Below are 15,894 nucleotides of genomic sequence, written 5' to 3'. Positions count from 1 at the left end.
TTAAAATCGTAATCACAATCTCTAAAAAAATCAAAAACCGATCAAAGCAGCTGAACCCACATGGTAGAAATAAGTCATTTAGTTTGCATCTATATTTTATGAATTTACATTAAGAGTATATGTACAACTAAAATGACGGATTCCAAAGTACAAATCACAAAGAGAAAATAAATTATTCACATTCATTAGTTTGCATCTAAATTTTACTAACTTTACATCAACAGCCTATGTACAACAAAAATGATTCACAACTTTATTTCACATGGCTTAAATTCTTACTTAACTGTTCTTGGGGCTCATCACAATTTTTTGTTGTCTTGAATTCAAAAACGCTTGAAACTTCCCTTTAAAACTGTAAAGACACAAACTTAAACAATTAAATAGAAATATATTGAAACTTTGACAAATAGAAACAATTTTGAGAAATAAAGAGTGCATAGAAAAGATCAAATCATGATTTTTTTTAATCTAGAAAACGTACTAACAAATAACTAAATGAGTATCGATTAAAGCCCTTAAACCATCATCGTAAAAATAAAGAGAAATACTTTAGAATAATGTTCAAATAATAACGTAATGGAATCATTGTTTGATTTGGAAGCCATTAAATCCAAAACCTAGTGTCTTCTTCAACACTAGATGTCAAGTGTACATGACAATTTACACTCATCAAACAAAAAGACGATAAATCCAGTAAGCAAACTCACACTAAAGGGTGTATAAATTGTCCGAAGATAGTATTCAATTCTAAGTATTTGGGTGTGAAATCCCATTTAGAGAATGTGGATAATTCGTTGGTCTAATCATTAGTAAAAACTTCCATGCAATGTGCAAAATACTTTAAGCATTCCAAATTGTCGAATAACAACGGTAAGAATTCCAAATTTTCCTCAACTTTCTCCCCAACATAAGTACAAATATCCCCTTCAATCCAAATCAAGATTCAGCGAACACACATGTAGTGTCATTTCTCACGCTTAACTCATCATTCAACAATGAAAATCCCACAAAATAGACCAAACCCATATGATGAAATTCTCAACAGAGCTCGAAAACACAAACAATACAGATAACAAAGAAAAGGGTATTCAAAACAAACCTGAGAAACGCAACTGCAGCAAGAACGCCATTGAAGTTGGCCAGAGCTATGTTGAAGATAAGCAAGTACGACGGAAAGTAATCACCTTTTCCACTGGTAGCTCCGAGAAGAACACCATCTTCTTCTGTTTAAGCACTCTCTCTCTCTCTCTCTCTCAATCTAATCTGAGCAGCAGAGAGGAATGCGAAAATCAGTATTTACTAACCGAACAGTACACAAAAGATTTGAAAAGTATTTCTCACCTTTACAATCAGGACATGAAAGCATGGGACAAAGGAGCCTTACTTGGCCCTGTTCAAAATCCCCACCCATCCCTCTCTCTCTCTGTAAACTTCCCAACAGTTTGAATTCCACCATAGCTAAGCTACAATTACACCCTCCAGAACTTTAGAATAGTGTAATGTTATCATCTTTTTTTTTTAGAGTTTTAACGAAACATTTCCAGGATTTTTTTACTTTTAACGAAATAAACATTTTTACTCTAAAAAGTCACTTCTGATACTATTCACTTACAACACATTTTTGTCTTTTTGATTAAAACTCAAAGTTTTCAAACTTTTTTCATTATTTTTTTTTTTTTCCTTCTCTCTATGTTTGAATTTAACTTCTCGTACACATATGCAGGTACATAAATACGTGAGTGCCTAGTTTGGTTTTTTTTTTTTTTTTTTTTTTTCTCCCTTTTCTACTTCTCTTTTTGTTTAAATTTATTAACAATTTTGGATCAATTAGGTCTCTGGGGCAAGCATCTCCGTGCTTGAGTGCATTCGCTGCTGGTCAAGCTGCAGCATTTAAGATGTTTGAGACTATCAGTAGGAAACCAGAGATTGATGGTTATGACGAAAAAGGAAAGACTTTGGATGACATTCGTGGAGACATAGAGCTGAGAGAGGTTTATTTCAGTTATCCAGCCAGACCGGATGAACCAATATTCGACGGGTTCTCTCTTCATATCTCTAGTGGCACCACTGCGGCTTTGGTTGGACAAAGTGGAAGTGGGAAGTCAACAGTCATCAGTCATCAGTCTGATTTTGACTTGCTTTCTTCTGATATGACAAGTTGCTTTTGCCACCGAAAGCTATTACAATCTCTAGAGTCCAGGCATAGTGTTCGTACTTCTGGATAGAATTTCGGTTTACTCGTGGCTGCAAATTATTGTTAGATCCCAAGTTCCTGCCAATCTAGGAAGACATATCAGTTGACCATATTTTTGTCCATTGATCAGGCTCGCACTCAGAATTACTCAAGGATCCTGAAGGGGCGTACTCTCAACTTATACGCTTGCAAGAAGTAAACAAGGGTTCAGGACAAACAGGAGAAGTTCAAAACAAATCTGATATAACTGCCGAATCTTTTCGACAATCAAGTCTAAGAATGTCGTTACAAAGATCCATAAGTCGGAATTCCTCTGTAGGAAATAGCAGCCGCCATTCATTTTCAGCTGCCTTTGGTTTACCCACAGGACATGCTAACATGCATGACACTACCTTGTCAGAACCAGAGGGCGCTGTAGTGGCATCAGAGCAACCTCCAACTGTTTCTCTCCGCCGCCTCGCTGCCCTCAACAAGCCCGAGATTCCAGCACTTCTTCTTGGAACGTTAGCTGCAACCGTCAATGGTGTTATACTTCCAATTTTCAGTGTGCTTGTTTCCAGGGTAGTAAAGACTTTGTACGGAACCACCTAGTCAACAAAAGAAAGACTCAGAGTTTTGGGCAATTATTCTTATGGTACTTGGTCTGGCATCATTTCTGGTGGTCCCTGCACGAGCATACTTCTTGTCAGTTGCTGGTAGTGAGTTAATTGAACGTATCAGAATAATGTGTTTTGAGAGAGTGGTTCACATGGAAGTTGGGTGGTTTCATGAGCCTGAGAACTCAAGTGGGTCAGTTGGTGCGAGGCTCTCAGTAGATGCAGCATCAGTGCGGACCCTAGTTGGAGATGCGCTAGCTGAGATAGTTAATAGCGTTGCGACCAGAATTGCAGGTTTGATCATTGCTTTTATTGCATCTTGGCAGCTGGCATTAATTGTTCTCGCATTGATTCCTCTGATCGGATTTGGTGGTTATGTTCAAGCAAAGTTCATGAAAGGATTCAGTGGAGATGCAAAGGTATGATTAAAAGCTCCCTGATTTAGTAGCACATTTCAAACTTGTAATTTCAAATTATTTCTTTCTGTTGAGGTCTCATAAAGATGTATAATTAAATGGTTGCAGATGAAGTATGAGGAGCCAAGTTGCTAATGACGCAGTTGGGAGCATACGAACAGTTGCTTCTTTCTGTGCTGAAAAGAAGGTAATGGAACTATACAGAAGAAAATGTGAAGGCCCTAGAGCCGAAGGGAAAAGACAAGGCGTTATCAGTGGAATAGGATTTGGGTATCTTACTTCTTTCTGTTTTGTGTCTACGCAACCAGCTTCCACGCGGGAGCTAAACTCGTCAAGGCTGGCAAAACAACATTTGCTGACGTTTTCCAAGTAATTATTCCCTCTACATATGTATCTAACAGTTCTTTTCAGAAAGTGTTGAAAACATACATACGAAATCAAAGTGAGATATACATTCACACCTATGTATGTAGCTGATTTTAAGGTGTATTTGGTTTGCAGGTTTTCTTTTCTTTGACCATGGCAGCCACGGGAATCTCTCAGATGAGCAGTTTTGGCTCTGATTATAGTAAAACCAGGAATGCTGCTGCTTCCATATTTGCAATAATAGACAGGAAGTCAAAGATAGACCCTAGTGAAGAGTCTGGCATAAAATTGGATAGCGTAAAGGGAGATATTGAGCTTCGCCATATAAGCTTCAAATATCCCTCTCGGCCAGATATACAGATTTTCCAAGACCTCAGTTTAACTATCCATTCTGGCAAGGTAAATATTTCGTTAATTCAATTGTATTTGTGTTCGTTTTTTTAATTTTACTTATAACTTTGTAAACACGAGAAATTCCTGAAACAAGCGACAAGAATACGTGTACAAAATAATATTTTGTATTAATGATTTTGGGGTTACAATCTCTTTGTAATTTGGTCCTCTGATTCTATCTTCGTAGGGTGTGGGTTGTTGATCCAAAGGGCCGTCGGGGCTTGATCTAAGGATGCACAGCTGATGAATGGATCTTCAAGGGGCGTTGGGCTTGATCTTGAAGGTTGATGGATGAACGGATCTTCAAGGGCTTTTGGGCTTAATCTTGAAGGATGAACGGATGTGTGGATTTGTTGAGGTTGTTGATCCAAATGGGCCGTTGGGGCTTGATCTTAGGATGAACGGATCTTCAAGGGCTTCTGGGCTTAATCTTGAAGGATGAACGGATGTGTGGATTTGTTGAGGTTGTTAATCCAAAGGGGCCGTTGGGGCTTGATCTTAGGATGAACGGATGATGAGCGATGAACACTTTCTTCAAGGGCCGTCGGGGCTTGATCTTGAGTTGGTGGAAGTTCTTCAAGGGCCGTCGGGGCTTGATCTTGAATTGAACGGATGATGAACGATGAACACTTTCCTCAAGGGCCGTCGAGGCTTGATCTTGAGTTGGTGGAAGTTCTTCAAGGGCCGTCGGGGCTTGATCTTGAAGGTGGATTTGACGAAGAACGAAGATTGCTTTCTTGATCCTTCGGGGTTGCTTGAGAGCTTTAGAGTTTCAAGGCTTCTTTCTTTCTTCCTTCCTTCTTTTCTTCTTTCCCTTCTTCCTTCTCCTTCCTCCTAAAATGAATGCCTTGGCCTTCTATTTATAGAATTCCAAAACTTGATTTTTTGATTTAAATAATCAGATGAAATAAATCATTTCTGCCAGGTATTGACACGTGTCATATTTGATGACTTTTCCAATTTATTTTGATTTTTTGTTGAGTCACACACTACATGTAAAATTTATGTGATATGTGAGCGTTGAAATTTTAATTTTTTGGTCAACATTTATTTCACCGAAATTTTGATGTCTACAAATGCCCCCACTTCAAGGCGCGTCGTAGACATGTGCTTGTCACGTGTGGAAGATGCGTTTTGAAGTCCCTTAATGTAGATGTCAACCCAAGGGCCGTCGAGGCTTGATCTTGAATTGGGCTGGAAATTTCTTCAAGGATCATCGAGGCTTGATCTTGAGCTTGACTGGAAGATTTTCTGGTTTCCTCCAATCGTTGATTTTCCACAGGCTTAATCTTGAACTGGGCTGGAGGATTCTTTTGGTCTCCTCCGAAGGTCTGAACTTACTCCTTTATCTGGAGTTGAATTTGATTCAAGGGTGGTGAACACTTGATTTTGAATCGGACTTGTGATTTCTCAGGGCCATCGAGGCTTGATCTTGAACTGGGCTGGAGGATTCTTTGGTCTCCCCCTACCGTTGATTTTCCTTTGTGCTACTCTTAAATTGGGTAGCAGGATTCAGACACATGGCAGGCAAGCAGGAGGTGGAAGTGATGACCTGTTTCTTTGTTCAATCTTTCCCCAATTCGTATTGAAGAGGGTAGATCGGAAAACTGACTCCAAGTGCTGTCTGATTGCTCTTTTCACTTTGCCATGCGAGTAAGAACAAGGACAAAGGAAAGGACATGGAGAAAGCATGATATAAGATACCTTTGCTTTTGAAGAAGCAGCGAATGAATCAGCATATACATTTGTTGTGTTTGTCTCCACATGCTTTGATGTATCATTTTCACTTGTCTTATTTGCTCCTTTTGCAGAAGTGGTATTTCCTTATGCAGGTTTGGCATCTTCTCGTGTAGTATTTGTCCTCTGATGCAGGAATGGAATGCAACCTTTGCATTTAAATGGTGCTTCAAAACATTACTTCTCCACGACGATGAGTACTCGAGAGCAATGCAAGGTAAGCAACCAGGCAAAGGTTCCAGGCAATCAGTTCCAGGTCGGAAGTTTGATTTCAGGTTCCGACTGATAACTCTATTTCCCCTTCTCCTGCATGTAAGAGCAAGGACAAAGAAAAGGACAGGGAGAAAGCATGATATGAGATACCTTTGCTTTCGCCCTTGATGATATGAGATACTTTTGCTTTTGAAGAAGCGGTGAATGAATCAGCACATGCTTCCATCTACCGTTTCCTCCTGGGTCATCTGTACTCCAGGCATCTGGTATCATCTTTGGGGAAGAGGAAAAAATTGAGTATTTTGAGATGTTTTGCTGGGAGTGTACTCTCGGAGGTGAGGAAGAGTTGGGCATTTTTTTTTTTCGCAGGTCTGCCTTGCCATAAAAGATGAAGGTCGACATATATAGGGATTTCCCAATAGCAAGTGGTGGTACTGTTCTTTTACCCTTGTCGACAAACGTTTTGATCCCGCAAATTCGGCTTTTTGAAATAGTGACGACTCTTCGATCTTTGAATACGCCTCTTTGATTTCTGAACGACGCCTCTTCGATTTCTGAACGAGCGTCTCTTTTGACAAAGTGGCACGCGTTTTCTGAAAAGCAGAGAAAGCGTCGCCGAACTTTGCGCTCGTCAGCTAAAGATGTGTAGCTGCGATGATGACCTCCACGTGATCTTTTGACAAAGTGGCACCCGTGCTCTGAAAAGCCGCGAAAGCGTCGCCAGCCTCCACGTGTTTTCAACTTTGTCGGAGATCTTTTGACAAAGTTGAACGCGTTTTCTGGAAAGCCGAGAAAGCGTCGCCTAACTTATGCCGGAAAATCCAGCTTTTGAGATTTGCAGAGCGATGTCTCTTCACTTTTGAACAAGCGGCCCTTCGATTTCTGAGCAAGCGCCTCTTCGTTTTTATAGAGGTATTGATCACCTCTAACATGCACACTTCGAAGGTTGCTCATTCCTGAAAATCATCTCCGGCCTTTTGAGTTTTAACTTCATCCACCCATCTCTTTTAACACCTTTGAAAAATGGCTAACCCATCGAACCTTAGCTTAGAATTGAGTCTCAGCAGTGATCCGGTTGCGCCACTTCAAGGTAATGTATGGTGTCCTTCTTTCTTATCTTCTAACGGTCCTCTTACAGGTGAAGACTCTGTGATGCAGGACGCCACAACAGCTACAATAGTAGCTAGGAACCTCTTTACTCCAAAAGATAGTAGGCTGCTGTCAGGACGGTCCGATGAGTTGGCCGTTCAAGAGTCCCTCGCTCTTAGTGTTCAGTGTGCGGGCTCTGTGTCCAACATGGGCCAACGCCTGCTTGCTCGGTCCCGTCAAGTGGAATCATTGATGGCAGAGGTGGAAGATCTTAAGCAGGAGATTAAACAGCTTAAGTACGAGAATAGAAGTTTGCATGTGCTTGCAAATAACTATTCGTCGGGCATGAAGAGGAAGCTTGATGAGATGCAAGAATCTCAAGGTCGCATTCAAAGTGACCGTCAAAGGCTTGCGTCTTTCTTCCAGAGGCACATTTTTCCGGCGTCATCAAGCGTTCCACCAAGTATTGGGGCCTCGAATGATCTATCTTCGGTGCTTCCCGCTCCTGGAGTTTGGCCAAGTAGTGGGGCTTCTCGTGAACAACCTTTGTGAAGGCTCCATCTTCCTCTTTCTTTGTTAGATACATTTTTTTTTTTTTTTTTTTTTTTTTTTTTTTTTTTTTTTTTTTTTTTTTTTTTTTTTTTTTTTTTCGCACTTGTAATTTCTCGAAAATCAATGAACATGCTTCGTTTTATTTAGTGTATTATGCTAAATACTGATAAAACATATACATCACTGTCCATCATCAATTTTTTTTTTTATTCATTTGTTTGCTTTCGGTGGCACTGATCTACCATTCATTTATATATATATATATATATATATATATATATATATATATATATATATATTTCAGATGGTGCCAGAAGCACCACCATTGTTTTTTCCTTTCTTTTTATTATATATATATATTTTTTTTTCACATGGTTCCAGAAACACAATCATTGTTTTTATTATACATATATATATTTTTTTCTTTTTTTATTATTCTTTTGAAAGATGCTTCCAGCATCATCATTGCTGCTTTTTTTTTTTATTATTCTTTTGAAATATGCTTCCCGGCATAATCATTGCTACTTTTTTTTTTTTTTTTTTTTTTTTTTTTTTTTTTTTTTTTTTTTTTTTTCTTTATAAGGCCATCTGCAAGGCTGAGTTCGTGGGTGAAAACCCAGGCGAGTCCGAGAGAAGACGGAGGAGATCTTTGGGTGTGAGTTGACAAACTTTGATTTTGTCAATTACATTCAAAGGCAGCAGCAGAGGCAAGCAGACGGATGAGATCTTTGGGTGTGAGTTGACAAACTTTGATTTTGTTGATCACATTCAAAGGCAGCAGCCATGGCGGAGGTGCAGAAGCAGCCAGAGGCAGAGTGTAAGGCGTCGAGTTTGAAGACCGGCTAGTCGTTTGACAGCGGTCAATGAAGCTCTTCGTTGATTTTGATCAAGGTGGCCAGAATGACGAGCTCGAGGTCCTTGCAGGCGAGGAGCTGCATGGATGGAGAGGAAGAAGCGCCTTGTCGTGTTCCGTCACTTTCTCTTAACCTCTCTTACTGACTTCATGTTCTTTTGTTGCAGAAAAAGAGGAGCAGAGCTTCTTGCAGTGTCCGCACCAAGGAGCATAAAACTCAAGCAACACATTTTTCTCAGACTTGATGTAGTCCTGGATGCTGTCAGCAACGACTACTTTGACAGGCTCATTGTTTTGCTCAGGAATAGGCTCAGACTTCTTGTATGGTGATACTTTCCCATCCTTGTACTCCTTAACCCATGATGTTATGTGATCTGGCTGCAAATTTGGTTTCAAAAACTTTTGGCCACCGGGAGTCTGGATGATGATGAGAGGCACCTGGTCTTCTTTGAGTCCAAAATACTGGAAGGCGCCCTGACTAGCCTCAAGATCTCCAATGAGAAAGCTTATGCCTTCTTTCTTATATTTCTCAGCAACTTCACGATACGTTGATTTAAAAGCATCAGAAGACTCGTCACTGAAGTTTAGAAACAACATAGCCTTCTCATTTGGACTGTTGAAGAATTTGATAACAAAAGGGTGATTGGTTGGGTCATTTTTACTCAAAATCGATGCAGCTTTTTTCATACTCGGGAGCGAGCTTCTTGCAGTGGCCACACCACGGCGCGTAGAACTCGACGACGATGAAGTCGTGCTTGCCGACAGTGTCAGCGAAGTTGGAGCTTGGTGTGGAGCGAGTTCAACTGTCCAGGGAACCGAAGACAACATGTGACACCGCTCATGGTAGCAGAGATGAGGTGATTAAGATCACCAAAAAGTAGGGTTGGATAGCTTGAGGGTGCGGAAGCAGATATCATACAGAGCCTCATTGTCCAAAACCATACACTCATCAGCATTTTTGACAAGCTAATGGACGGAAAGGGTGGCATTGTATGGCTCGGAGCTAGTGAAGGAGGGAGAGTCGCCTGGGGACATTGACAATGCTTGTTCAACGAACCCGGTCATCGAAGGGAGGGAACCCGACCCAAATACCTGCTGCTCGACCGCTTCGAATGAGTGACCCGGATCCGGGTCCACGAACTCGGCGTTGTCAGATGGAACCCCGCATGCCACCACTGCCCTTTGGATTGGAGGACGAAGACAGCGCCGGCGTTGCTTTCGCGGCGGGCTCCGAGGAGGTTGGCCTGGTGGACGCGGGCATCGCAGCGGGAGCAAAGGAAGGCGGAGGAGTCGATGGGTTGCAGAGGAATTTGATGATGGTGACCTTGGTGAGGTCAGGCGAGGGAGGAGCAGAAGGAGACTGGCGATGGCCCTGTGGTATTAACTGTCCCTGAGCTATTGGCAGGACCCGAAGAGGACACTGGCAGCTTTCTCTTTCGCCCAAGTTGATTCTTTGAAGCCTGAAAGCGGATGCTGCGAATATGGCTGCTGCTGTTGATTGTTGCTTTGCATCTGCTGTTGCTGTAACTTCATCAGCATGTCAGCATCTCCACGAGGTAAGACCGAGCAACCAACTTGCACTGGTGATCCAACATTAGGTACATCGACAGAACTTAATTGACCATCCTTCCCAATAACCAAATTTCGATTGTTGAGAAGCATTTTCATCCGTCTATTGTCCAAGTCATTGGAAGATGGGGAAGCCAAATTTTGTTGTGCTAGCATAAGTTGCTGCTGTCGCAGAAGTTGATTATAGGGTTGTGGGGACTGCATCAAAGAATTTTGCTGCTGAAGAATCCCAGATCGAAGCCGATCAAGTCCCGTTAAAGGCCATCCCTTCAGAGTCAAATTGTTATTGCCTTGATTTGATCCGTGAGCACCAATCAATGATCCTTCTGAAGCAACGGCTCTGGGGTTCATCACCTCACTTTGTCTTCTAGCGTTCGCTCCTCCACCGCCGACACACTGTTCTCCGGCACCGGCTCAATCGCCGCGGTCGGCAGCCCGTGAGATCGAAGCGAACACCGTATGATCCGATCGATTCTCGAAAGATCCAAACTCTCGATTTCATTGACGAGAAGCTGGCGTTCGTCGGGGGAGAGCTCGTCCCAGAGGGCAAAGGCTTTGGAGAGTTTGTGGGGGTTTCTGGGTAGCTTCGTGGGATGTAAAGAGAGAGACTGATGCAGAGCTAAGGTCGAGCACCTGGAGGAGCAGAGAGAGTGGCGGACGTGGCGGGCGACGAGGAAGTTGGCCTGGTGGACGCGGGCATCGCAGCGGGAGCAGAGCGAGGCCTCGTCGGCAGTGCAGAACACCGAGGCGTCGTCCTTGTTACACACATCACACTGGATGTTCATCAGTTTTGAACTTCCAAAACAGAAAGAGAAGCTAAATCTAAGGGAAATAGGTAAAGAGGAAAAGGAGGCAGTGGGGAACGGCAAGGACAAAGGAGAGGAAGGAGAAGGGAATCTTTGCCAGCGCGGAGTTTGTCGTCGGCTTGCAGCAGAGAGAGACAGAAAGCAGAGAGAAGAGAGAGAAGAGGGCACAGTGTGTTTGTGTTTATGTGAGAGAGAGGAAGTTGATTTGAGTGATGGGTGTCCTGGAGCCGATGGGCTTTGAGAGCTGGGCCCGGATTTGTAGCTGGGCTCGCTGGCTTTGGAAAGAGGAGTAGAAGGTTTTGGAGCCGGCCTCCCTTTTTTTTTTATATTTTTTTTTATTTTTTATTTTTTTTTTTTGATAGAGAATATAAATATATTTTGTTTTTTTTTTATTTTTAATACATAGTAACATATGTATATATATATATATTTTTTTTTTTTGATAGAGAATATATATATATATATATATATATTCTCTAATACATAGTAACATATGTATTTTTTTATTTTTTATTTATTTTTTTATTTTTTTTTTTTGAAACCAACAACATGTAATTTTTTTTGTACAAAGAACGTAATAATATTGACTTTCTTTAATGAAACATTTATTTATTTATTTTGATGTGACTGTACTTGAAGTCTTGAAGTTTCAAGTTGCCTACGTACTCTTCCAAAGAAGAGATCAAGTCATAACGTAGTTCAAATGAGTGATGGTTTTGATGATGATTTTGCCGTACACAGTTTATGCTCTTGCGGGCCAGGAGCGTTTGGTGCTGTTTGCAGTTTCAGCTCGTACAGGCAAGGAGCGTTTGGTGCCGTTTGCAGTTTCAACTCGTGCAGGCAAGGAGCGTTTTGTTGTCGCCTTTTATGCTCGTGCGGACAAGGAGCTTTGGTTGTCGCCTTTTAGGCTCGTGCGAACGAGGAGCTTTGGTTGTTGTTGTGGATTTGTCAAGCGATCTGGGAGAGGCGTCCCTCGCAATCTTCATAGGAAGGAGCCTTGACCGAGTAATTGAAGAAGTCTTCTGGGAAGAGGTCGCACATTGTGATGGCAACGGGCGATCTTTGTGTCATAACTTCATCATCCTCAATACTTTCATGTAGCTTTGAAGGTTGACGGTAGCTGCTTTGCCCCCTTTCCGATTGGCGAACTTGTGGAGGAGGCCTATGTTTCTTGTGCATTTTCTTTGGAGTGACATAAGTCCATCCTTCAACTTCACTTGACTTGACTGACATGGTTTTGGAGCATGCCCCCAGCGGTTGAGGTGAAGATTTTGAGTTCAAAGAGCCAGAAGTGACGGTGGTATAGTTTGACTTCACCACATCATTAAGATCTAGCTCGATGATCCCTTTCTGAGCCAACTTCATGATGAGATCTTTTAGCACAAAGCACTTTTCCGTCGGATGACTAATGAAGCGGTGGAATTTACAGTACCTTGGATTGTCAGTACGGTTCATATCTTCTGGCCGTTTGCACTCAGGGAGGTTGATCACCTTTTTGTCAAGCAAGTCTTTCAACATGGCAACCACGTCAGAGTCGGGGAATGGATAAGTTTTCTCCTCAAGCTCCTTCAAAGTGCGTCTACGTGTCTCTTGATCACGAAAAGCTTCGGTTTGAATCGCCTTGCTTCGTGTAGGGATTTTGACTGGAGTTGTGTTGACCGTCATTGCTTCCTTGGTGGGTTTCCACGTAGCTTTATCCACCTTTGGCCCCAAAACTTTGTCATTCTTGTAGTCGGCGATCTGTTCTTTCTTCCCATGACGGGTGATGCTTAACTCCATATCATGGGCGCGGGTGGCTAACTCCTCGAATGTTCGTGGTTTGATGCCTTGAAGGATGTAGTGTAGTCCCCACTGCATGCCTTGAACGCACATCTCAATGGCAGAGGTTTCAGAAAGCCGATCTTTGCAATCCAGACTTAAAGAACGCCATCTATTTATGTAGTCAACGACAGGTTCATCTTTCCACTGTTTCGTGCTGGTCAGCTCTAACATGCTTACAGTACGACGAGTGCTGTAGAAACGGTTGAGGAATTCCCTTTCTAGCTGGTCCCAACTGTTGATAGACTCAGGTTCGAGGTCAGTGTACCAGTCAAAAGCATTACTTTTCAGCGAACGCACGAACTGTTTGACGAGGTAGTCTCCCTCTGTCCCAGCATTGTTGCAAGTTTCAATGAAATGGGCGACATGTTGCTTCGGGTTGCCTTTTCCATCGAACTGCATGAATTTTGGGGGCTGATAACCCCTTGGCATCTTCAAAGCATCAATCTTCTTGGAGTAAGGCTTTGAGTACAGTATGGAGTCATGCGAGCTTCCTTCGTACTGTGTCTTGATAGTGCTTGCGATCATCTCCTGTAGCTGCTGGATAGAGAGAGATCCCATGGACGCCGTTGCTTGGTCTAGCTTCGGCTTCTCTTCGACTTTCTCCGCTGATGGCTCCTCTTCTTCGTCGCCTTCTTTCTTTAATAGGCCAACAATTGGGTCGACTTTCACGTCGAGCTGCGCATCTAGTTGGTTGACGAGTGCGGCAATCTGCAAGTCCTTCTCTTCCACAGTCCGTGTGAGCTTTGCAATTGCTTCATTCATCTGAGCTAGCTGCTCCTCGATTGAAGTTGCTCCAGTGGTCATGACTTGCATGGTTGTACTGCCGCTTGAATCAGCGTCGGAGAGTAGGGACTCTGAGTATTTCCTTGGGCTCTCCCCTTTTGATGCCCTTAGCGAGGCTAGGGTGATCACAGGCTCGTACCTCAGGTGCTCTTGTTCCTTTGACAGAGTTAATGCAGGGGCGGAAGCCGCGGCAAAAAGATCTCTTGCCTTACTTCGGGTTATGATGCCCGAAATATCACCACTTGCGGCGATGATGTTCTTGTTCTTTGCTTTGATTGCAGGAACAGCTTGATCCTTTCTTGATGCCATTTGCGTTTTTGATGATTTGAGGATAGAGATGAGAGGTAGAGATTGTCCCACCGGGCGTGCCAAATTTGTAAACACGAGAAATTCCTGAAACAAGCGACAAGAATACGTGTACAAAATAATATTTTGTATTAATGATTTTGGGGTTACAATCTCTTTGTAATTTGGTCCTCTGATTCTATCTTCGTAGGGTGTGGGTTGTTGATCCAAAGGGTCGTCGGGGCTTGATCTAAGGATGCACAGCTGATGAATGGATCTTCAAGGGGCGTTGGGCTTGATCTTGAAGGTTGATGGATGAACGGATCTTCAAGGGCTTTTGGGCTTAATCTTGAAGGATGAACGGATGTGTGGATTTGTTGAGGTTGTTGATCCAAATGGGCCGTTGGGGCTTGATCTTAGGATGAACGGATCTTCAAGGGCTTCTGGGCTTAATCTTGAAGGATGAACGGATGTGTGGATTTGTTGAGGTTGTTAATCCAAAGGGGCCGTTGGGGCTTGATCTTAGGATGAACGGATGATGAGCGATGAACACTTTCTTCAAGGGCCGTCGGGGCTTGATCTTGAGTTGGTGGAAGTTCTTCAAGGGCCGTCGGGGCTTGATCTTGAATTGAACGGATGATGAACGATGAACACTTTCCTCAAGGGCCGTCGAGGCTTGATCTTGAGTTGGTGGAAGTTCTTCAAGGGCCGTCGGGGCTTGATCTTGAAGGTGGATTTGACGAAGAACGAAGATTGCTTTCTTGATCCTTCGGGGTTTGCTTGAGAGCTTTAGAGTTTCAAGGCTTCTTTCTTTCTTCCTTCCTTCTTTTCTTCTTTCCCTTCTTCCTTCTCCTTCCTCCTAAAATGAATGCCTTGGCCTTCTATTTATAGAATTCCAAAACTTGATTTTTTGATTTAAATAATCAGATGAAATAAATCATTTCTGCCAGGTATTGACACGTGTCATATTTGATGACTTTTCCAATTTATTTTGATTTTTTGTTGAGTCACACACTACATGTAAAATTTATGTGATATGTGAGCGTTGAAATTTTAATTTTTTGGTCAACATTTATTTCACCGAAATTTTGATGTCTACAAACTTCATGACATGCTGATGAACCTCGAGACTTGATATAATGTTTTTTGTATTGGTGAATATGTTTTGCAGACAGTTGCCCTGGTTGGAGAAAGTGGGAGTGGAAAATCGACAGTAGTAGCATTGTTGCAACGATTTTATGATCCAGATTCAGCTCATATCACACTTGATGGAACTGAACTTGGAAAATTCCACTTGAAATGGTTGAGGCAGCAGATGGGGCTTGTGGGGCAAGAACCTATTTTATTTAACGACACAATCCGTGCCAACATTGCATATGGAAAGGATGGTGATGCAAGTGAGGCAGAAATCATAGCTGCGTCGGAGTTGGCCAATGCACACAAGTTCATTAGTAGCTTGAATCAGGTTAGAACATATAATAAATTCTTTTTGGGATAGTTTAAAACAAGATTGTTTCAGAACTAATCCAAATGCGTTGTGCAGGGGTATGACACCGTAGTAGGAGAACGAGGAATACAATTATCTGGCAGGCAGAAGCAACGCGTAGCCATTGCGCTTGCGATAAGCAAGAGCCCCAAGATATTACTGTTGGACGAAGCTACAAGTGCACTTGATGCTGAATCTGAGAGTGGTTCAAGACGCATTAGACAGGATGATGGTAAACAGGACCACAGTAGTGGTTGCTCATCGACTATCGACAATCAAGAATGCCGATGAGATTGCGGTGGTTAAAAACGGATTGATAGTAGAAAAAGGGAAGCATGATAGGTCGATCAAAATTACAGATGGATTTTATGCATCCTTGGTTGCTCTGCACATGAGAAATTCAATTGCATGAGCTTCTTTCTTGTTACCCTTTTCTCACCAAACACTAAAGGGAAAAATGGCATTGTCACGCCACCTATCCGAGTGGCATTGTCACGCCACCAAACACTAAGGAGATAAATGCATAATGATTATATTTTCTCGTTCTAATCCTTAATGTAGTCAATGTTACAAGAAAGTAGTTTTAGGTCATAGAAGATGGCTTTTGTTCTGTTGGTGAGCTTGTTTGAAAAGAAAAGAATACCACAACTTTCTTAGTATTGTTTCAATTCCAAGTATGTTTTTTCATTTCAAATTCTCACGATATATTTCGAGAGGAATTTCTAATTAGTTGGA

The 15,894-nt window shown here is 42.3% G+C and overlaps 1 pseudogene; it reads left to right on the top strand.

Moving 5' to 3' along the window:
- The first annotated feature begins 1,731 nt into the window (after nt 1–1,731).
- Nucleotides 1,732–15,894, top strand: LOC103933573 (annotated as a pseudogene).

This window comes from the organism of the source record quoted next, unplaced genomic scaffold, assembly GCF_019419815.1.
Source record: "Pyrus x bretschneideri cultivar Hongxiangsu unplaced genomic scaffold, Pyrus_bretschneideri_v1 Contig71, whole genome shotgun sequence".
NCBI lineage: Eukaryota > Viridiplantae > Streptophyta > Magnoliopsida > Rosales > Rosaceae > Pyrus > Pyrus x bretschneideri.
Note: the sequence above shows the minus strand (reverse complement) of the source record. Positions and strands in the feature narration are given on the sequence as shown.